Consider the following 23,405-nt stretch of genomic DNA (forward strand, 5'->3'; position numbering starts at 1 on the left):
ACGAACTACTTTTGTCTAGGCAGACGATAGTATCTAACTAGAAAAAAGCTATCTACCTGAAATAACCATTTGCCTACGATATAGATATAAAGCGAATAGCTTCAAAATAGCCAATTATGGCATTATAATTCAAAAACTAAAACGCATAAAAATTTCTCATAATTAGAGTATCAATTTAAACACTTTTAGTTTCTTTCCCACTGAGTAATGCTTATTATGTCAACTTAAGCAAAACATAAGTTCATTTTCAACCAAAATCTCTTAAATTCAATGAATATAATAAATCCCACTGAATAGTACGGTAAATTATTTTAAATTTCTTTTGATATACCCTGTATTTTAAGTTTATCAAGTGGCATTTATAAATTAATGGATGTCGAAATGAATAAAACGTTGACATTTATACGAAGATAAAGTTTTTTTTTAATTAATTCCGCGAACGATATACAACATATATTGAATTGTAAATTAATGTGAAATGGTAAATACTTAATATTTGTACGATGGATAACTAAAATAATTGAATGTATTAAAAGATTATGTTGGGTTGTTGGTGCATAGTTATATAGTTGTAAGTAAATAGAAAGGCTTTTAAATTAATTTTGACACAAACATGTAACGCTTCTCGTATTGTTTTTAATTAAGCCTATTCGAGTAGATTATTAGCGCCCGGCAAATATGGATTCGCAGGCCGTTTATTATTTTTCATTTTATCCAAGCCCGGGAACAATAAATTTACCCGGACAGAAATAAATAAAACTCGGCACTGTTTCGGACGGTCACATTTCTCTCTCTCTCTCTCATTCTATGTATGTGTCAGGGTGCGGAAAAATATAAATATATCCACGGTTATCAGTCAATTTTTCAAACGCAGCTCGAGCCTTTTTGGTTTTACTGTCATGTGCAGTCAGCGGGGTGGGGAATTGCGGGAAACAAAAAAAAAACGAAAAATAAAAAATACACACACGCAAAACAAAACAAAACAAAACGGTCGAATAAAAAAAATTAAAAAAAAAAAAAACGGTTGGGCGAAAAACGTCGACGGAAAAAGCGTCCGGGACAAAACGCGAAACAGAAAAGCGTACAAACAGAGCGGGCGCCGACGACATGGCGGGGAAAACAAAAAGCGATCATGACGACAGAAGCGCACGCGAAATATAAAAAGCTTTTCATTGTGTCCCAAAAATGATTTACGCCATCCGGGTTGGCGAATAATAAAAAAAAAACGCCCTCTTTTATATGTTGAAAACAATACAATACACTCTTCAGTATTTTTATTTTTTGCAAACGGTTTTTATCCAGTTTCTCGTTTTAATTTTTTTTGGGGGATTATGTAGCAGCTTGAAAAATTACAACACCTTAATATAAAGGGTACATTAAAACATTGAAATTTTCTTGGAACGCATCTTAAAACAAAATCTTGATAGATAAAATCATCAGAAACAATTATTGCTTACTTCCATGAAGTGAGTCGTTACAAAGAAAACCTCAAACAAGAAATGAAATGACGACTCGTTTCTGAGAAAGAATTACGTAAAGAAAAATATATGTATGAACCTGCACATATACTACACTTAATGTACACCTAAGTTAACCGCTCTATAAATAATATCTCGTCGACCCGAACATTTGCGCGACACTAACTATAAGAGCAGATGCAGGTATGTACTCGTATCTAAGTAATTAATCTGAACAGTTTCCACGAACATCAAACGGTTAAAAAATGTTAAATTAAAACAACTGCTTGAATTGTCTTGGATTTAATATATCTCGTAGTCTTTTTAGTTTAAGTAGATATTTTTGTTCTATATTTCCTATCTAGTCTAGTAATGGACGTCGTCGTTGTTGAAATGAGAGAGAAGAGTTTTTCTTTTTCCTCTTGGTTTGGCAACGGAGATTAATGGAAGGGTCTAGAGAGAGGCCGGAGATGAAGCTGTTTATGTCCACGACCGAAACGACCAATAAGCGTTCAGCCTTTTTGACAGCTAGAACCCGGCCGACAAATGACCGTCATTAGTAGGTGCCTATTGTTCCAGGTCATAAAAATGAATGTCTTCATTTGTTAATACTTTTTGTTTTGTTTTTTTCGTTTTGTTCCTTTTTGATCAAATTAGAAAAAATTTAAATCGTAAATTTTGGACGTCACACAAAAATTTCAAACGAAAATAACTTGAAAAATCTCACTACATCTAACACCTATTTTCTAAGAATAAACCACGAACGTCTAAACTTATGCCAGAAAGAAAAAATACTATTTGAAGAATTTTTTTGGTTACCTGATTTTCGGGTGGTCCACTTTCTAATCGTACCGGAAAAAAAAACGTTCATTGTATAGAAAAATTAGGGCAAAACGCAGGTGACCATCGTCGTAGAAAAGTAAAAAAAAAAGAGAAAGCTCGGAGCTTGCACAACTTTTGCGAAACCGTTCTTTGGAATGAATGAAAGGAACTTTTTCGGAGTGCGTCCCGTTGCGATCCTGGAAGGTCGTAAATATCATTTTTAGGACGGGTCGGTGACGTTTAGAAAGCGCAGGATGTGTTTTCAAAACATCACTGAACACTCTTTTGGTAAAATAATAAGTTGAAACATGTGTGTGTATTCAAAAAAAAATTTTTTTTCATGCTTTAACGAAAATTTGTACAAAAGATTATTTTCTTTATACCGGGGGTGTATTAAATCTATTCAAATATGTTGCTAAATTCTGAAAGATTTTAGCCAAGGTCACTTAAGTACGATGTGCTATAAACTAGACCTTGAAAGAAAAAACGCGACGAAGGTAGTTTTTGCAACAACGCCTATCATAGTTTGTACATTTTTGGCCAATCTTAATCACAACTAACGCCTTGAAACCAAATGTTCAGAAAGATCTACGAGCATGATTTTCAGTAATTTTGGTGTTTACCAGAAATTTCAATTGAATTTGAGTGCATATCTCAAAATCTAAGGGAGATATCTCAAAATGGATGACTATGTTAAAAAGAAGATATTTTATAATCACTTGTCAATAAATGGTTTTTTTAACAATTTTTAAAGTTAATCCTGAAAAATGTAAAATTTACCAGAAATTTCGTTTATGTTAAAAAATTAATATCTCAAAAATTAAACGAGATATCCAAAATAGACTTTTTCATTGAATAGAGAATACCTTTATTGATAATTGGTGAAAAATCCATAAAAATTTTTCAAAGAATGCATTTTCCACATATTTTTCAGCTTAAACTACAAAACTTATAAATTACTATAATTTTCGAGTGAGTTTAAAACCGTATATCTCAAGAACTAAACAAGATTTTTCAGAATAGATCTTTTTATTGAAAAGTGCTCACTTTTATTTATAACTGATGAAAATTTCAAAATGATTTTCCGAAAAATAAATTTACTGCGAATTTTTTAGCTTAACCCAAGAAAACTTAAAAATTACCACAATTTTCGACTAAGTTTAAAAGTGTATATCTCAAAAACTAAACGGGATTTTTCAAAATGGACTTTTTTATTGAAAAGTGCACACTTTTATTAATAATCGATGAAAATTGTATTAAGATTTTCCAAGAAATGAATTTCCCACAAGTTTTTTAGCTTAAACTATAAAACTTATAAATTACCATAATTTTCGAGTGAGTTTAAAACGGTATATCTCAAGAATTAAACGAGATTCTTCAGAATAGATCTTTTTATTGAAAAGTGCACACTTTTATTAATAACTGATGAAAATTTCGAAATGATTTTCCGAGAAATAAATTTACTGCGAATTTTTTAGCTTAACCCAAGAAAACTTAAAAATTACCACAATTTTCGACCGAGTTTAAAAGTGTATATCTCAAAAACTAAACGGGATTTTTCAAAATGGACTTTTTTATTGAAAAGTGTACACTTTTATTAATAATCAATGAACATTTTATTAAGATTTTCCAAGAAATGCATTTTCCACATATTTTTCAGCTTAAACTACAAAACTTATAAATTACTATAATTTTCGAGTGAGTTTAAAACCGTATATCTCAAGAACTAAACAAGATTTTTCAGAATAGATCTTTTTATTGAAAAGTGCACACCTTTATTTATAACTGATGAAAATTTCAAAATGATTTTAAGAAAAATAAATTTACTGCGAATTTTTTAGCTTAACCCAAGAAAGCCTAAAAATTACCACCATTTTCAACTGAGTTTAAAAGTGTATATCTCAAGAACTAAACGGGATTTTTCAAAATGGACTTTTTTATTGAAAAGTGTACACTTTTATTAATAATTGATGAAAATTTTATAAAGATTATCAAAAAAATGAATTTTCCACATATTTTTCAGCTTAAACTACAAAACTTATAAATTACGGTAGTTTTCGAGTGAGTTTAAAACTGTATATCTCAAGAACTAAACGAGATTTTTCAGAATGGACTTTTTTATTGAAAAGTGCACACTTTTATTTATAACTGATGAAAATTTCAAAATGATTTTCCGAAAAATAAATTTACTGCGAATTTTTTAGCTTAACCCAAGAAAGCTTAAAAATAACCACCATTTTCGACTGAGTTTAAAAGTGTATATCTCAAGAACTAAACGGGATTTTTCAAAATGGACTTTTTTATTGAAAAGTGCACACTTTTATTAATAATCGATGAAAATTTTATTAAGATTTTCCAAGAAATGCATTTTCCACATATTTTTCAGCTTAAACTACAAAAAAACTTATAAATTACTACAGTTTTCGAGTGAGTTTAAAAGAGTATATCTCAAGAACTAAACGATATTTTTCAAATTGAGCTTTTTTATTGAAAAGTGCACACTTTTATTAATAACTGATGAAAATTTCGAAATGATTTTCCGAAAAATAAATTTACTGCGAATTTTTTAGCTTAACCCAAGAAAATTTAAAAATTACAACAATTTTCGACTGAGTTTAATAGTGTATATCTCAAAAACTAAACGGGATTTTTCAAAATGGTCTTTTTTATTGTAAAGCGCACACTTTTATTAATAATCGATGAAAATTGTATTAAGATTTTCCAAGAAATGAATTTCCCACAAGTTTTTTAGCTTAAACTACAAAACTTATAAATTACCATAATTTCAGAGTGAGTTTAAAACTGTATATCTCAAGAACTAAACAAGATTTTTGAGAATAGATCTTTTTATTGAAAAGTGCATACTTTTATTAATAACTGATGAAAATTTCGAAATGATTTTCCGAAAAATAAATTTACTGCGAATTTTTTAGCTTAACCCAAGAAAACTTAAAAATTACCACAATTTTCGACTGAGTTTAAAAGTGTATATCTCAAGAACTAAACGGGATTTTTCAAAATGGACTTTTTTATTGAAAAGTGTACACTTTTATTAATAACTGATGAAAATTTCGAAATGATTTTCCGAAAAATAAATTTACTGCGAATTTTTTTAGCTTAACCCAAGAAAACTTAAAAATTACCACAATTTTCGACTGAGTTTAAAAGTGTATATCTCAAGAACTAAACGGGATTTTTCAAAATGGACTTTTTTATTCAAAAGTGCACACTTTTATTAATAATTGATGAAAATTTTATAAAGATTTTCCAAAAAATGAATTTTCCACAAGTTTTTTAGCTTAAACTATAAAACTTATAAATTACCATAATTTTTGAGTGAGTTTAAAACTGTATATCTCAAGAACTAAACGAGATTTTTCAGAATAGACCTTTTTATTGAAAAGTGCACACTTTTATTTATAACTGATGAAAATTTCAAAATGATTTTCCGAAAAATAAATTTACTGCGAATTTTTTAGCTTAACCCAAGAAAGCTTAAAAATTACCACCATTTTCGACTGAGTTTAAAAGTGTATATCTCAAAAACTAAACGGGATTTTTCAAAATGGACTTTTTTATTGAAAAGTGCACACTTTTCTTAATAATTGATGAAAAATTTATAAAGATTTTCCAAAAAATGAATTTTCCACATATTTTTCAGCTTAAACTACAAAACTTATAAATTACCATAATTTTCGAGTGAGTTTAAAACTGTATATCTCAAGAACTAAACGAGATTTTTCAGAATAGATCTTTTTATTGAAAAGTGTATACTTTTATTAATAATCGATGAAAATTTCGAAATGATTTTCCGAAAAATAAATTTACTGCGAATTTTTTAGCTTAACCCAAGAAAACTTAAAAATTACCACAATTTTCGACTGAGTTTAAAAGTGTATATCTCAAAAACTAAACGGAATTTTTCAAAATGGACTTTTTTATTGAAAAGTGTACACTTTTATTAATAACTGATGAAAATTTCGAAATGATTTTCCGAAAAATAAATTTACTGCGAATTTTTCAGCTTAACCCAAGAAAACTTAAAAATTACCACAATTTTCGACTGAGTTTAAAAGTGTATATCTCAAAAACTAAACGGGATTTTTCAAAATGGACTTTTTTATTGAAAAGTGCACACTTTTATTAATAATGGATGAAAATTTTATTAAGATTTTCCAAGAAATGAATTTTCCACATATTTTTCAGCTTAAACTACAAAACTTATAAATTACCATAATTTCAGAGTGAGTTTAAAACTGTATATCTCAAGAACTAAACGAGATTTTTCAGAATAGATCTTTTTATTGAAAAGTGCACACTTTTGTTAATAACTGATGAAAATTTCGAAATGATTTTCCGAAAAATAAATTTACTGCGAATTTTTCAGCTTAACCCAAGAATACTTAAAAATTACCACAATTTTCGACTGGGTTTAAAAGTGTATATCTCAAAAACTAAACGGGATTTTTCAAAATGGACTTTTTTATTGAAAAGTGCATTTTATTAGTAATTGAAGAAAATTGTATATAGATTTTCCACAAATGCTCAAGAAATAACTCAATCCAAAAAAAACTTAAAAACAACTAATGATAAAATTAACAATAAATCAAATAAACAATTTAAATTTCCTTGATTTAAATTGATTTTTGCTTATTTAGATAATTTGATTATTGGAAACACGTTCGTTTAAAAAACTTGATTAATACTTTCCTTTAATTAGTCTGTTTACGACAAATAAAATACAAACTGTAAAATTAAAGTCAATTATAACGGAGAAAACTTCAAAGGTACCGCTCTAAAGTCGGCTTTACAAGGTTTTAAAAATTCCACTTAGCCTTTTGATACAAAAAAAATGCAGAATTAAAAATGGAGGTATGCCTAGATTGCCAAGAAGGTGGGTTTAAAACGTAACTTTAAAATTTTAAAAATATTTTCTCTGCGATTTTAATACGTTTAGAAGGTCGACAGGTTTCGAGTTCGATAAATAAGTTTAAATCAAAGGAGAAAAAAAATGCGACTCATTTAACAAAAAATAATCTATCCTTATTATTACATTATGAAAACATGAAGAGACCTACATTATTTTCTTGTAGGGTACAAATATAACAAATTACGTAACAATGGAATTAAGATCTCGGGATAAGGGCTTTTATTTTGTGTGAGTTGGTAGTAGCACGCAGAAGTGACGTAGAGCTTTGCGTGTTTAAAAGCAATTAACGCGGAAAAGATCTTCGGTAGGGATAAAACGAAAAGCACTCCTTTTTCATACAAAAAAAGAATTTCAAAAATTCTAAAATAAATATATTTAAACTTTCTCTATTGTTAAAAATAAATAAATAGGAAACAAATTAGAAAGTTTAATACTAGAATTAAAACTTCTTTGAATTAATCTCCCTCTCGTATAACACTACTTACATGGTAATCAGTCATAATTAGGTGCAGTTACTGAGCAAAACGCGAACCGACCACAGTTATTTCCGTAAAACCTATCCAATTAAATAATTCATACATGTTCAATTAGTGCTTTAGAAAAGTTACGGAAAAGAAACTTTTTTAAACGGTTTTTAAATCCCATTATAAACAGAGAGAATTTACCGGACGTTAATATAACCGAGTTTATTTATTCTTCCTCGGGAATATCACGCGTCCAATTAACATCGAAGGGCAGCTGCAGGATTTTATTGGTTTTACCGCTAAAACGATACCTGGTGGCGACCAACTGTCACGGCGACGGCGACGGTGGCGGTCGTTCAATATTACGGCAACTCGAATCCGAGTCAAATTTACCAAATTAATTGACAGCTGGAGTTGTTAATTTTTATATCCCCCTCAAAATTAACAGATTTAAATAACTATTAAAACCTTAGGAGTCAAATTTGGTACATTAATTTAGAATTTTCCAACAATTTCAAAGAAACAAACCGCGTTTTGATATCTCTGTTAGTTTATGAGAAAGAAACTTTTAAAGTCGTCAATTTTGAATTGATATAGTTTTTCATTTATATAATTTTTTCCCTTGATTTTTAAATTAAAGAAACCAAATTAGGCACACTTGTTCAAAATTCTTCAGTGATTTTAATGATATAAACGGCTTTTTGATATCTCTATTAGTTGATGAGAAATGAATGTTTTAAGTGAACCTTGAAAATTCGTCAATTTCGAATTGATACAATTCTTTATTTGTATCATTTCTTTGTTGATTTTTAAATTGAAGAAACCAAATTAGGCACACTTTTTCAGAATTCCTCAACGATTTTAAAGATATAATCGGTTTTTTGATATCTCTATTAGTTTATGAGAAATAAATTCTTAAACCTAACCTAGAAAATTCGTCAATTTCTAATTGATACAATTCTTCATATCTATATATCTTTCTGCTAATTTTTAAATTGAAGAAACCAAATTAGGCACACTTGTGCAGAATTCCTCAACGATTTTAAAGATATAATCGGTTTTTTGATATCTCTATTAGTTTATGAGAAATAAATTCTTAAAGTTAACCTCGAAAATTCGTCAATTTCGAATTGATACAATTCTTTATTTCTATCATTTTTCTGTTGATTTTTAAATTGAAGAAACCAAATTAGGCACACTTGTTCAGAATTCTTCAATGATTTTAAAAGTATAAACAGTTTTTTGATATCTCTATTAGTTTATGAGGAATAAATTCTTAAAGTTAACCTTGAAAATCCGAATTGATACAATTCTTCATAACTATATATGTTTCTGTTAATTTTTAAATTGAAGAAACCAAATTAGGCACACTTGTTCAGAATTCCTCAACGATTTTAAAGATATAATCGGTTTTTTGATATGACTATTAGTTTATGAGAAATAAATTTTAAACCTAACCTTGAAAATTCGTCAATTTCCAATCGATACAATTTTTCATATCTGTATATTTTTCTGCTAATTTTTAAATTGAAGAAACCAAATTAGGCACACTTGTTCAGAATTCTTCAGTGATTGTAAAGATATAATCGGTTTTTTGATATCTCTATTAGTTTATGAGAAATAAATTCTTAAAGTTAATCTCGAAAATTCGTCGATTTCGAATTGATACTAACATTTTTCTGTTGATTTTTAAATTGAAGAAACCAAATTAGGTACATTTGTTCAGAATCCTTCAACGATTTTAAAAGTATAAATAGTTTTTTGATATCTCTATTAGTTTATGAGAAATACATTTTTAAAGTTTGAAAATTCATCAATTTTGAATTGTTTATTTCTATAATTTTTATGTTGATTTTCAAATTGAAGAAATAAAATCAGGCACATTTGTTCAGAATTCTTCAATGATTTTAAAGATATAAACGATTTTTTGATATCTCTATTAGTTTATGAGAAATAAATTCTTAAACCTAACCTTGAAAATTCGTCAATTTCCAATTGATACAATTCTTCATATCTACATATTTTTTCTGTTAATTTTTAAACTGAAGAAACAAAATTAGGTAGACTTGTTCAGAATTCTTCATTGATTTTAAAGATAAAACCCGTTTTTTGATATCTCTATTAGTTTATGAGAAATAAATTCTTAAAGTTAACCTCGAAAATTCGTCAATTTCGAATTGATACAATTCTTTATTTCTATCATTTCTTTGTTGATTTTCAAATTGAAGAAACAAAACTAGATAGACTTGTTCAGAATTCTTCAATGATTTTAAAGATATAAACAGTTTTTTGATATCTCTATTAGTTTATGAGAAATAAATTCATAAGTTAACCTTGAAAATTCGTCAATTTCGAAATGATACAATTCTTCATATCTACATATTTTTTCTGTTACTTTTTAAATTGAAGAAACAAAATTAGGCACACTTGTTCAGAATTCTTCAGTGATTTTAAAGATATAAATGATTTTTTGATATCTCTATTAGTTTATGAGAAATACATTTTTAAAGTTTGAAAATTCATGAATTTTGAATTGATACAATTCTTCACATCTACATATTTTTTCTGTTAATTTTTAAATTGAAAAAACCAAATTAGGCACACTTGTTCAGAATTCTTCAATGATTTTAATGATATAAACGATTTTTTGATATCTCTATTAGTTTATGAGAAATAAATTCATAAGTTAACCTTGAAAATTCGTCAATTTTGAATTGATACAATTCTTCATATCTACATATTTTTTCTGTTAATTTTTAAATTGAAGAAACAAAATTAGGTATACTTGTTCAGAATTCTTCAATGATTTTAATGATATAAAAATTTTTTTGATATCTCTATTAGTTTATGAGAAATAAATTCTTAAAATTAACCTCGAAAATTCGTCGATTTCGAATTGATACAATTCATCATATCTATAATTTTTCTGTTGATTTTTAAATTGAAGAAACCAAATTAGTCAAACATGTTCAGAATTCTTCAGTAATTTTAATTATATAAACAGTTTTTTGATATCTTTATTAGTTGATGAGAGATAAATTTTTAAAGTTAACCTCAAAAATTGGTCAATTTTGAATTGATACAATTGTTCATATCTATATATTTTTTGTGTTAATTTTTAAATTGAAGACACCAAATAAGGCACACTTGTTCAGAATTTTTCAATGATTATAAAGACATCAACAATTTTTTGATATCTCTATTAGTTTATGAGAAATATAATCTTAAAGTTAACCTCGAAAATATTGATACAATTCTATAATTCATATCTATATCGTTTTTTCCGGTGATTTTTTAATTAAAGAAACCAAATTAGGCACACTTGTTCAAAATTCTTCAATGATTTTAAATATATAAACGGCTTTTTGATGTCTCTTTTAGTTTATAAGAAATAACTTCTTAAAGTTAACCTTGAAGTTTCGTCAATTTCGAATTGATACAATTCTTTATTTCTATCATTTTTATGTTGATTTTTAAATTGAAGAAATAAAATTAAGCACACTTGTTTAGAATTCTTCAATGATTTTAATGATAAAAACCGTTTTTTGATACCTTTACTAGTTGATGAGAAATAAATATTTAAAGTTAACCTCAAAAATTCGTCGATTTCGAATTGATATAATTCTTCATATCTATATATTTTTTGTGTTAATTTTTAAATTGAAGAAACCAAATAAGGCACACTTGTTCCGAATTTTTCAACGATTATAAAGACATCAACAATTTTTTGATATCTCTGTTAGTTTATGAAAAATATAATCTTAAAGTTAACCTCGAAAATATTGATACAATTCTATAATTCATATCTATATCGTTTTTTCCGGTGATTTTTTAATTAAAGAAACCAAATTAGGCACACTTGTTCAAAATTCTTCAATGATTTTAAATATATAAACGGCTTTTTGATGTCTCTTTTAGTTTATAAGAAATAACTTCTTAAAGTTAACCTTGAAATTGCGTCAATTTCGAATTGATACAATTATTTATTTCTATCATTTTTATGTTGATTTTTAAATTGAAGAAATAAAATTAGGCCCACTTGTTTAGAATTCTTCAACGATTTTAATGATATAAACAGTTTTTTGATATCTTTATTAGTTGATGAGAAATAAATATTTAAAGTTAACCTCGAAAATTCGTTGATTTCGAATTGATACAATTCTTCATATCTATATATTTTTTGTATTAATTTTTAAATTGAAGACACTAAATAAGGCACACTTGTTCCGAATTTTTCAATGATTATAAAGACATCAACAATTTTTTGATATCTCTGTTAGTTTATGAGAAATATAATCTTAAGGTTAACCTCGAAAATATTGATACAATTCTATAATTCATATCTATATCGTTTTTTCCGGTGATTTTTTAATTAAAGAAACCAAATTACGCACACTTGTTCAAAATTCTTCAATAATTTTAAATATATAAACGGCTTTTTGATGTCTCTTTTAGTTTATAAGAAATAACTTCTTAAAGTTAACCTTGAAATTTCGTCAATTTCGAATTGATACAATTCTTTATTTCTATCATTTTTATGTTAATTTTTAAATTGAAGAAATAAAATTAGGCACACTTGTGTAGAATTCTTCAACGATTTTAATGATAAAAACAGTTTTTTGATATCTTTATTAGTTGATGAGAAATAAATATTTAAAGTTAACCTCGAAAATTCGTCGATTTCGAATTGATACAATTCTTCATATCTATATATTTTTTGTGTTAATTTTTAAATTGAAGAAACCAAATAAGGCACACTTGTTCAGAATTTTTTAATGATTATAAAGACATCAACAATTTTTTGATATCTCTGTTAGTTTATGAAAAATATAATCTTAAAGTTAACCTCGAAAATATTGATACAATTCTATAATTCATATCTATATCGTTTTTTCCGGTGATTTTTTAATTAAAGAAACCAAATTAGGCACACTTGTTCAAAATTCTTCAATGATTTTAAATATATAAACGGCTTTTTGATGTCTCTTTTAGTTTATAAGAAATAACTTCTTAAAGTTAACCTTGAAATTTCATCAATTTCGAATTGATACAATTATTTATTTCTATCATTTTTATGTTGATTTTTAAACTGAAGAAATAAAATTAGGCACACTTGTTCAGAATTCTTCAATGATTTTAATGATAAAAACCGTTTTTTGATATCTTTATTAGTTTATGAGAAATAAATTCTTAAAGTTAACCTCGAAAATATTGATACAATTCTATAATTCATATCTATATCGTTTTTTCCGGTGATTTTTTAATTAAAGAAACCAAATTAGGCACACTTGTTCAAAATTCTTCAATGATTTTAAATATATAAACGGCTTTTTGATGTCTCTTTTAGTTTATAAGAAATAACTTCTTAAAGTTAACCTTGAAATTTCATCAATTTCGAATTGATACAATTATTTATTTCTATCATTTTTATGTTGATTTTTAAACTGAAGAAATAAAATTAGGCACACTTGGTTAGAATTCTTCAACGATTTTAATGATAAAAACCGTTTTTTGATATCTTTATTAGTTTATGAGAAATAAATTCTTAAAGTTAACCTTGAAAATTCGTCATGTAGATATTTAAACCAAATTTGGTTACAAACAGTTTTTGAAGCATTAATATGATACTTATTTGAAGAACAAGGTTGGGTCGTTTTCTTAATCCAACAATTAATTTCAAAAACAATTTGAAAACAAACAATAACACTTAGAATCTTTCAACACGGCGTTAAATTTAAAACTGTAACAAATGTACGGGGTGTGATTAAACGCAATGTCACAGCAGCTCGACTTTCAGTGGTATCGCTACACGGGTTGACATAATGTAAACAGGGCCCCCTTGTAACGTACCGTAGATTGCATGTAGCCAATATATTTAAGCGAGAGGATCACGTGGATCTTGATTAAAAACCCGTCGAGTGTTAACCGAACTGAATGAAACGAAACAACGGCCGTTTTGTTTTATTATTATTATTATTATTTTAGATAAAACAAATAAAAATCTAAATATTTGGATCGATTTGTTATTATTTTGAAAAAACGAAAATCAATGAAATGTATGAATAAACATGGATAATTTTTTTATGAATAACTGTTTGAAAACGCGTTGAATAATTCATCGTCAAATCGTATGCATAAATTATTAATTGAACGCTGGTGTCAATAGCATTCGGTGTATTTTAATAGTTAATTGAAAAGTTAAAATAAATTTAATTATTTCATTATTGGTATAAATAATAAATTCTTAATAGATATTTAACATTTTACACATCGCGTTGAAGGCGTTTCGAAATTTTCTATGAACTTGTAATAAGTTATAATTTACGTTGTTTTCAATTAAAATAACTTTTCCAAGTTCCTTTTATAATTAATATAGCGAATAAAAAGGAAGTTGATTTTAAGTTTTTAAGACTTAAGAGGCATCATCATCTGCAAGCATCGTGGTGTGGTGAAAAGAGTCGCTCCGTCAACGAGTTTAAACGTAATAAATGAGCGAGTTAAATATTCATGCAGGGGTCGAGCGAATTCGTCACGCTACTCGACGAACTTTTTACACGCTTTCGAACCGGGAACATTTTAATCATTTCAAAGAACATTTTTATTGTAAACTTTTCGTTCTTAAAGATGATGAACTCGCCTAATGTTACGAATAAAATTGAAGTGGTAGAAAAGTGGTAGAGTAGAGCAGTTAGTTGTAGTAAAGTCTCTATATAAAAGTGATCGCTCAGTGTCAATCTTAAACCCCGGTTGAAGTTAAAAATAGTTCAATGTTTACGTAAACAAATCGAAGCAGTCGTGGAGGAATTTCGTTTGACTTTTTTTTTAATATATTTTTTTATCTTTAATCTTACCTTATTAACCCGGTTATCTTGTAACACGATAAATAATAATACAACGAAACAGTTTCCGAAGATTAACCAACAACACCACATAACAAGCGTAACAAACGAAAACAAACAACAAATTCACGTCGTCGTCGTATTACAATAATCAGAATACCATCGGAACTCAAACAAAAGCGCACACTTAAAACGGCCTTCATTTGTTGCTTTTGCTTTTTTTTCAAACACTCACTCGATCGGTTATATTGTTGTTATATACAGTAGTCAGTGACGTTCGTTGGTCGCGTTTCATTTAATTCGCGCTCGCGATTGTCGACGCGTCTTCAACTGTCTCATTTGACGTTTCTATTGCGTATGTCAAAAAATGAAATTTTAAAATGATTAAAACTGACTTAAACTTGGGTTGTAGAGGTCTCTGTGTCGCGTTAAACGCGTGTTTAGTGTACGTGTGTGCGTTTAAAGTTTCTCGTAGTGTGTCTGTCTGTTCGCGTGAAGCGGCCTCTATAGAGTCTCTCTCGTTTGGTGTGTGTCCGTCCGTCGTTAGACGACGAACGAACGGTTCGGTTCGCACACGGCCCGACGACACGCCATTGGTCGAAAGGGGGCCGTAAAAGCGGACGCCGCCGTCCGCGGCTGTCAGCGTTTCAAAACGGAGGCGGCTGCGGTCGGGCGCACGCACACCTCCCCCTACCTCACTCTATCCATATACACAGAAACCCCCCCTGGCAGATCCATCGGTTTACTATATTGAAAGAGGGGGACTTCCGTTTTCGGATACAAAAACGTATGTTGTTGTTTGAAATCATTTTGTTATGTTTAATTAATACTCAAAATTAAATAAACTTAATAAAAATTAACAAAACTTATTTTATTTATCTATTGGATGAGTTAGCTCAGATTAATCAAGACATTTGACATATAACATTTCTGACCATCAGCATATGGTCGCAAGATTTAGACATAAGAAAGCTTGGATGTCTTGGTCATATTCATAAATTGATGGAAAGCAGATTGAGAAAGCTCAAGCAAAAAGTTTCTGCTCGAGAATGGTGCGATCAAGTCTAAACAAATCTTGTATAGCTCAACAATTAACAAAAATATATATTTTATAGAAAAGATGAGAATTTGTTTAATGGATAAATCTACATGGAACATATAAATCCTCAAGGAAAAAGTTTCTGCTAGAGATGACAGAAATGGTGCGATCAAGTCTAAACAAATCTTGTATAGCTCAACAATTAGCAAAAATATATATTTTATAGAACAGATGAGAACTTGTTTAATGGATAAATCTACATGGAACATATAAATCCTCAAGGAAAAAGTTTCTGCTAGAGATGACAGAAATGGTGCGATCAAGTCTAAACAAATCTTGTATAGCTCAACAATTAGCAAAACTATATATTTTATAGAAAAGATGAGAACTTGTTTAATGGATAAATCTACATGGAACATATAAATCCTCAAGGAAAAAGTTTCTGCTCGAGATGACAGAAATGGTGCGATCAAGTCTAAACAAATCTTGTATAACTCAACAATTAACAAAAATATATATTTTATAGAAAAGATGAGAATTTGTTTAATGGATAAATCTACATGGAACATATAAATCCTCAAGGAAAAAGTTTCTGCTCGAGATGACAGAAATGGTGCGATCAAGTCTAAACAAATCTTGTATAGCTCAACAATTAGCAAAAATATATATTTTATAGAAAAGATGAGAATTTGTTTAATGGATAAATCTACATGGAACATATAAATCCTCAAGGAAAAAGTTTCTGCTAGAAATGACAGAAATGGTGCGATCAAGTCTAAACAAATCTTGTATAGCTCAACAATTAGCAAAAATATATATTTTATAGAAAAGATGAGAACTTGTTTAATGGATAAATCTACATGGAACCTATAATCCATTAAGCTCAAGGAAAAAGTTTCTGCTCGAGATGACAGAAATGGTACGATCAAGTCTAAACAAATCTTCAACAGCTCAAGAATTAGCAAAAATACAGGGTGTATCAGATATGTGTAAAAAAAATTTGAGGGGTTATATAAATAAAAAATTCTTATAACACAATGTCCCATTCTTTGTCCTTCTTAAGATATGATACGATAAAGTTAAGGGTTCACAAGTTTGAGTACTACTGGTTAATAAATTGTACTAAGCAGGCGTTGCTTTCCAATTTGTAATTTGTTTCTAGTTTTGTAATTTTGTTGTTTTTGCTACAATAAGCAAGTTTATTTATTAAAACCTAAATTTTTGTAAATTTTCACATTAAAGAGTGATAAAAGAGAAGTGATAAATTTATTCGTATAAAGTAAACAACCTCTAAAAAAATATCTCAAAAATTAATTTTATGTGTCAAAGCAAAGCTTGTTTAATATAATTATTTATACAGCAGCACTTAAACTTTCAAAAGCTCAACTTTATCGTATCATATCTTAAGAATGGCAAAGAATGGGACATAGTGTTATAAAAATTTTTTATTCAGAAAGAGGAGAACTATATCCCCTCAAATTTCTTCTACTCATATCTGATACACCCTGTATATATTTTATAGAAAAGATGAGAACTTGTTTAATGGATAAATCTACCTATAAGACTAAGACTAGACAGACTACGGAAGAAATTTTTAGACAACAGAAACAATTATGAAAAAATACATAAATTATGTTTAAAGAGACAAGCTGCACAGATGGAAGTTGATCAGAGGAAGACAATATTCGAACTTTTTCCTAAATATTTATATTGTTAAATTCTTTGTTGTAATTATAGCCAGCGGAAAAACCATTAGGTCGATAGCTGTAATAAAGATTTATTTTTCTCTGGATAAATCTACATGAAACCTATAAATCTATTCAGCTCAAGGAAAAAGTTTCTACTCGAGATGACAGAAATGGTGCGATCAAGTCTAAACAAATCCTCTACAGCTCAACAGTTAGAAAAAATATATGTTTTATAGAAAAGATGAGAATTTGTCCCATCGATAAATCTACATGGAACCCAAGAACAGTAGAATCTAACAGGATAGTCCACTACGGGTTGGTTGCCCGCACTCTACGTTACACTATTTACCACGCCTGGTAACTGTCTGTGTTTTTAGAGGTTATATGATAGACATTAATATGTCTAAAAACATAAAACTTCAAAAATAATATGAATACATCCACGATATACGATATAACCTCTAAAAATACACAGCAAAATGCATAGACCATAAGAACAGCTGGGCATGGAAAATGGTGTGACGTAGTTTGCGGGCAGATTGTCACAACAATGGATGTAGCAGAAATGGTTTGAAATGGAGTGATCAAGTCTAAGCAAACTTTATAGCTTAACAATTAGAAAAAAAATATATTTTATAGAAAAGATGAAAACTTGTCCAATGGATAAATCTACATGAATCCTATAAATACTTTAAGCTCAAGGAAAAAGCTTCTGCTCGAGATGACAAAAATGGTTTGAAATGGTGCGATAAAGTCTAAACAAATCTTCTATAGCTCAATAATTAGCAAAAATATATATTTTATAGAAAAGATGAGAACTTGCCCAAAAGATAAATCAACATGGAGCCCATAAATCCTTTAAGCTCAAGGAAAATGTTTCTGCTTGAGATGACTAAAATGGTTTGAAATGGCGCGATTAAGTCTAAGCAAATTCTATGGCTTGACAATTCGCAAAAAAAACAATAAATCTGCATGGACCCTATAAATCCTCAGAGTTCCAAGATAAAAACCATTTTAGTCATTTCGAGCAAAAATCGAAATGACTAAAATGGTTTAAAATGGTGCGATCAAATCTAAACAAATCGTCTATAGCTCAACAATTAGCAAAAATATATATTTTATAGAAAAGATGAGAACTTGCCCAAAAGATAAATCAACATGGAGCCCATAAATCCTTTAAGCTCAAGGAAAAAGTTTCTGCTTGAGATGACTAAAATGGTTTGAAATAGCGCGATTAAGTCTAAGCAAATTCTATAGTTTAACAATTAATAAAAATATATATTATTGAGCCCATAAAGATTTTAAGCTCAAGGAAAAAGTGTCTGCTAGAAATGACAGAAATGGTGCAATCAAGTCTAAACAAATCTTCTATATCGCAACAATTAGCAAAAATATATATTTTATAGAAAAGATAAGAACTTGTCCAAAGAATAAATATACATGGAGCTTATAAATCCTTAATATTGAAGGAAATATTTTCTGCTCGAGATGACAGCTCTTAACAATTAGCAAAAAAATATAGCTTATAGAAAAAATTAAAACTTGTCCACATAAATGGATAAATCGACATATAGCCTTAAAAGACCTTAGATATCCCTTATATGGCAAATTCTTTAGAAATATTTGCAATTTGAGTTAGACTCCTTTCCGATTCGAATGAATTATTTTAGAGTTGGATTGCTTTAGGATTATATTGAGTAGCGAGTTGCAATGAGTTGGCTTCTTATGAGATTGCATTACTTTGGAGTTAAATTCCTGTTGAATTAGCTTACTTACTTTAATTGCTATTCAAGTAAAATCAACTTGCTTAGAGTTGAGTTGCTTTCGGTTTGAGATACTTTCAGATAGGGTTGTATTCGAGTTGTAATAATTTACTATCGAGCTGGTTTGCTTTATAGTTGAGTAGCTTTCAGGTTGGTTTGCTTTAGGGTTGAGTAGATTTGCTTGCAGTTTGGTTATTTTGGTATTGGATTTCTTTCGGGTTGGATAAATCTACATAAACTCTATAAATCGTTGGATAAACGATATCTATATTGAAAATTCTTTAAAAATATTTGGAATTTGAGTTGGATTGTTTCAAGATTATATTGAGTAGTTGTGAATTGCAATGAGTTGGCTTCTTATGAGGTTGCATTACTTTGGGGTTAGATTCCTTTTGAATTGGCTTACTTACGGGGTGGGTTCCTATTCAAGTAAAATCAACTTGCTTGGAATTGAGTTTTATTGCCTTCGGTTTGAGATATTTGAGTTGTAATAATTTACTTTGAAAATTTAGTTTCAGTTTGGGTTGACTTGCTATTAGTGCTATAAGTATTTTGTGTTACTATTTTGTTATTACTTTCTAGATGGTTTCTTCTCAGGTTGGATTTTTTGCTTGGGGATTGGGTTGTTCACAAATTAGCTTGACCTGGTTTGAATAATTATGATAATTATGTATAACTTTGTATTATTTTATTTTCGGCTTGCATTTATTTGCTTTTGGGACTTAATTTCTTACCATAATTACTTTGTGATACTACTTTGTTATTACTTCCTGCACTGGGTTGACTTACTTTCAAGTCGAGTTATTGTGGGGTTGGATTTTTTTCAAATTTTGATGCTTCGGGGTTGGGTTAACTTGCTTTGTGGTTCAGTTGCTTTCTGGTTGGATTTTTTTGGGAAGAATTTGGAAGCTTTTGAGCTGCGTTGTTTACGAATTGATTTGATGTGCTTTGCGATTAAACTTTTTTGTTTTTATGCGGTTATTTTCTGGCTGAATTGGCTTGCTCTGTGGTTGAATTTTGAAGAATTAAACTAATTTGCTACTTTCCAGGTTGTTAAAGATTTTCATTGCAAAAAATAGTTAAAATATATAAAATAAATTAGTTTTAGAAGTTTGTAGGAGTTAACCTTTTCGGGGGTGTGGATGTACAATAATTTTAAAAGGGAAATTTTGTTCGTGAAAATCCGGTTTCGACCGAGGGGAGTAATTTCCCCATTTCCGGATCTCCCGGTAGTCCTCGAGCAAAACGGCCCTAATCCCACTATTCCCGAGCCCCGCTTCGTGAAAGTTTAACTGAAAAGTTCGCGGCCGCGGGCATCGCATTCAATTTCAGCCACTTTTCAACCCGTTACATAAAAAAGGTAAAAATTAAAAGAAATATTCTCGTTTAATTAGAAACTAATTATGTATAAATTTTTTAATTAAAATTATTTAAGAATTTATTAAATGTAATTATCAACATAAAAAATAATTTCTCACGTTTTCTTATAAATTAACCTTCTCAACTTGTTTATTTACTCTTTTTAATTTGAACTACGATCCTCTTATACTATAGAATAGACTATAAGGGTGTTTTTAATACATATTAATGAGGAACCCTACTCATCTCCGGTTTTCTTACGCTTTAATTATTTATAATTAAGATATTCCTCGTTCGGTTTTCCTTCGCCACGGTCGTCCGCTACGGACCTTGTCAGGGGCGGAACATAAATCAGAAATGGCTGACATCCGTTCGAAAAACTCAATTAATAACCGAGGCCCCCAAAACCCTCCGGAGAGGTACGAGCGAGTCACGGACCAAGAGGGGTGGAACTACGATTGTGTTTTTCGGCAATGGACGACAACAAAGAAGACAAAAAATTTGATTTTTTTGAACCGGTTTTCAAATATTTTCGTTTCGACTCCCAAGAAAAATATCTACTCATAACGGCAGTAATGAGTCTATTATGTTCCCCAAAAACGGATGGCCGTCATTTGGGCGGTTTAGATGATGGTGTGGTAGTCGGGATGGATCCAGAGTTACAAATTGAGTAGATTTCCCGGAACGGACGACGACGTTGACTGATGAGGAACGTCGAAGCGGACCAATCGCGTTATCTCTCTGCTAAGTATGTTAGAGTAGGTAGTAGCCAAACCTACGACTATTTTAACCATTATCTTTGGACACAAAAAAAAGAGACAAAACTTTTTTTGGGTAATGAGATCGAATGTTTGTGTGAATAGTATTAGTTCTAATATCAAGATCTCGTAAATTAGGCGACCTATCACCTATCGAATTAATTAAGAGTAACATATAGCCAAAATGCCGTTATTATTTCGAATCTCCCACAGCTGTTAAGCTTGGAGATGGTGACATCTACCTATAATACAACGTTGCATACGCCGGGTATACCTACTATATACGTGCTATAATATGTATTTCCGGTCAGGATCCCCGTCGGCGAACATATAGCAGATGGTTCTATTGCTAAACACATATTATCCTGGCCTGTCAAAGGTCGTGGGTTATAAATCAAGTATTTAACTGGTTACTTTTTTAGTTCTTTTAAACTGCGGTTAGAACTTTATTGTCCTCCGGGAAACGAAGACATTGTTATCAAGCGAAGAAATTTGTTGGTGCAAAACTATATACAAGCTAAGGGGCGCAGTTTTGGGGTTGACACCCAAAAGACGCGTTAAGGGTAGTTTAGAATTTGTAAAGTGAACAAGCAGGCCTAATAGGATTAAAAGTTTCTCCTTTAAACCCTTGAGATTTATTGCAAATACGTTCGCACCATAACTGGTAAATAGTAAATCTTGAATCGATGTCGCGAAGAATATTTGATTAGAAATAGGCGTAACCTAACCCCCCTTTTCGAATCCAAACACATTTTCAATTAAAATTCACCGGGGTGGAATAATGCAAATCGCCGAAACCGAGCCCCCTCTCTCTAACGTTTCGAAAACTCACCGTTTCAACCACCCACGATTTCAACCAACCCCCCCGAAATGATTTATCCCCAGATATATCGATCATAACAGCGTTCCGAGCTCCACCAAACGCTCCCCCCGACTACTACGAACCCAGTTCCTGAAATGTTTCTGATTGTTTCTGGCATTCTCCGATTGAAACGGAGAAAGGGTAAGGCAAGGGAAGCGTAGGGGAGGGGGAGCAGGGTTGTGCTCCCCCGAAACGCCATTGTAGCGAGACTTCGCCCCGCTTTGATAGTTGATACAATGACCGGGGTGATTAATGTGCTAATTCTCTGGCGGCATACACAATGTGAAACTCAAGATCGCGAACACTCCGGATATTAGGAGAGAAAGAGAGGACTTGAATTGATTTATTTCAATTAATTCATAAAATTAGTGAGGAATTTTTTGAGCCACTAAAAATTTATCTACCATGTCGAAATACCGAGTTATGCCAATTGTTTTGAAAGTATCCAAAAGGTCGTTATGCAAATACAGGATCCATTAAGATAAAACGCGATACAATTAGACGATTTCTTTTCGTCGAAATATTTTTTACCAAACATTCCTTTTTTATTAAAACCCGGTATATGCAAATCTCAAAAAAAAAGAGAACGTAACTCGTTTACTAAACAACCGTCTACGCATATTCCGAGATATCTCACACGCATCTAACGTACGCAAATCGCTATTGTTTCATTTCCCTCTGGCCTTTTACTGGAAAAATCGAAGCTCCCCTTCGTCTCCGCTGACTAATGCATATTACATTTTTCCACAATATAAAAACGCATTGTTTTCAGTGACGTTATTAGATTCCGGGGCACGATTATTGCGTGTGGTTCATTTTCTTTAGTAAAAGTCGTGTGAATTCCCAGGAAGCGTTACAATTAAAACAAAAATATGTTACGATTAAAAAAAAATGTGTTATGGTGTAACAAATTAACAGAAAAAAGGTAACCGTGTAAACTCGACTTGAATCTATATACATAATAGGAAGGTTAATTAAAAAATTATGCCCTTGACTTACTTAAATATTAACATTTCAAAAATTAACGTACAAAATTTAATTTCTTATTCATAAATAAAATAATGGTGTTTTTAATGATAACTTTAAGAGGTGATAAAATTTAAATATTTAAAATCATTAAGTAATCCTAAACGAATTGTAATTACCATAAAAAATCGAAATAATTAATCAATTAATAATCGTAAAATAATATTTCGAGATTGTTTATATTAATTTTGAAAAATAATGTCTCATAAATTAATCGAGATATCGAAAAGTGGATTGAATAATGGAATTAACGTACGAAATTTGGTTTCTTAATATTCATTAATAATATATCAAATAAAATTATTAATTTAATGTTTAACTTTAACGAGTGATATCTCATAAAGTACTTGAGATATTAAAAAACGGATTATATCTTTAAAATCATTAAACAATCCTAA

At 29.7% G+C, this 23,405-nt stretch overlaps 1 protein-coding gene across 9 annotated transcripts in view; it reads right to left on the reverse strand.

Moving 5' to 3' along the window:
- Window positions 1-23,405, reverse strand: part of LOC111419112 (homeotic protein antennapedia) — a 166,756-nt gene that overhangs the window by 26,072 nt on the left and 117,279 nt on the right. The window contains exon 1 of one of the 9 annotated variants that reach the window (XM_023051874.2): window positions 14,525-15,085. The exons of the other annotated variants lie outside the window; for them this stretch is intronic. The gene's annotated coding sequence lies outside the window, so the exon portion shown is untranslated. Of the gene's footprint in view, window positions 1-14,524; window positions 15,086-23,405 lie in introns of those variants that run through there. 9 annotated transcript variants of the gene reach the window in all.

Source organism: Onthophagus taurus, chromosome 10 (genome assembly GCF_036711975.1).
Source record: "Onthophagus taurus isolate NC chromosome 10, IU_Otau_3.0, whole genome shotgun sequence".
Classification (NCBI taxonomy): Eukaryota; Metazoa; Arthropoda; class Insecta; order Coleoptera; family Scarabaeidae; genus Onthophagus; species Onthophagus taurus.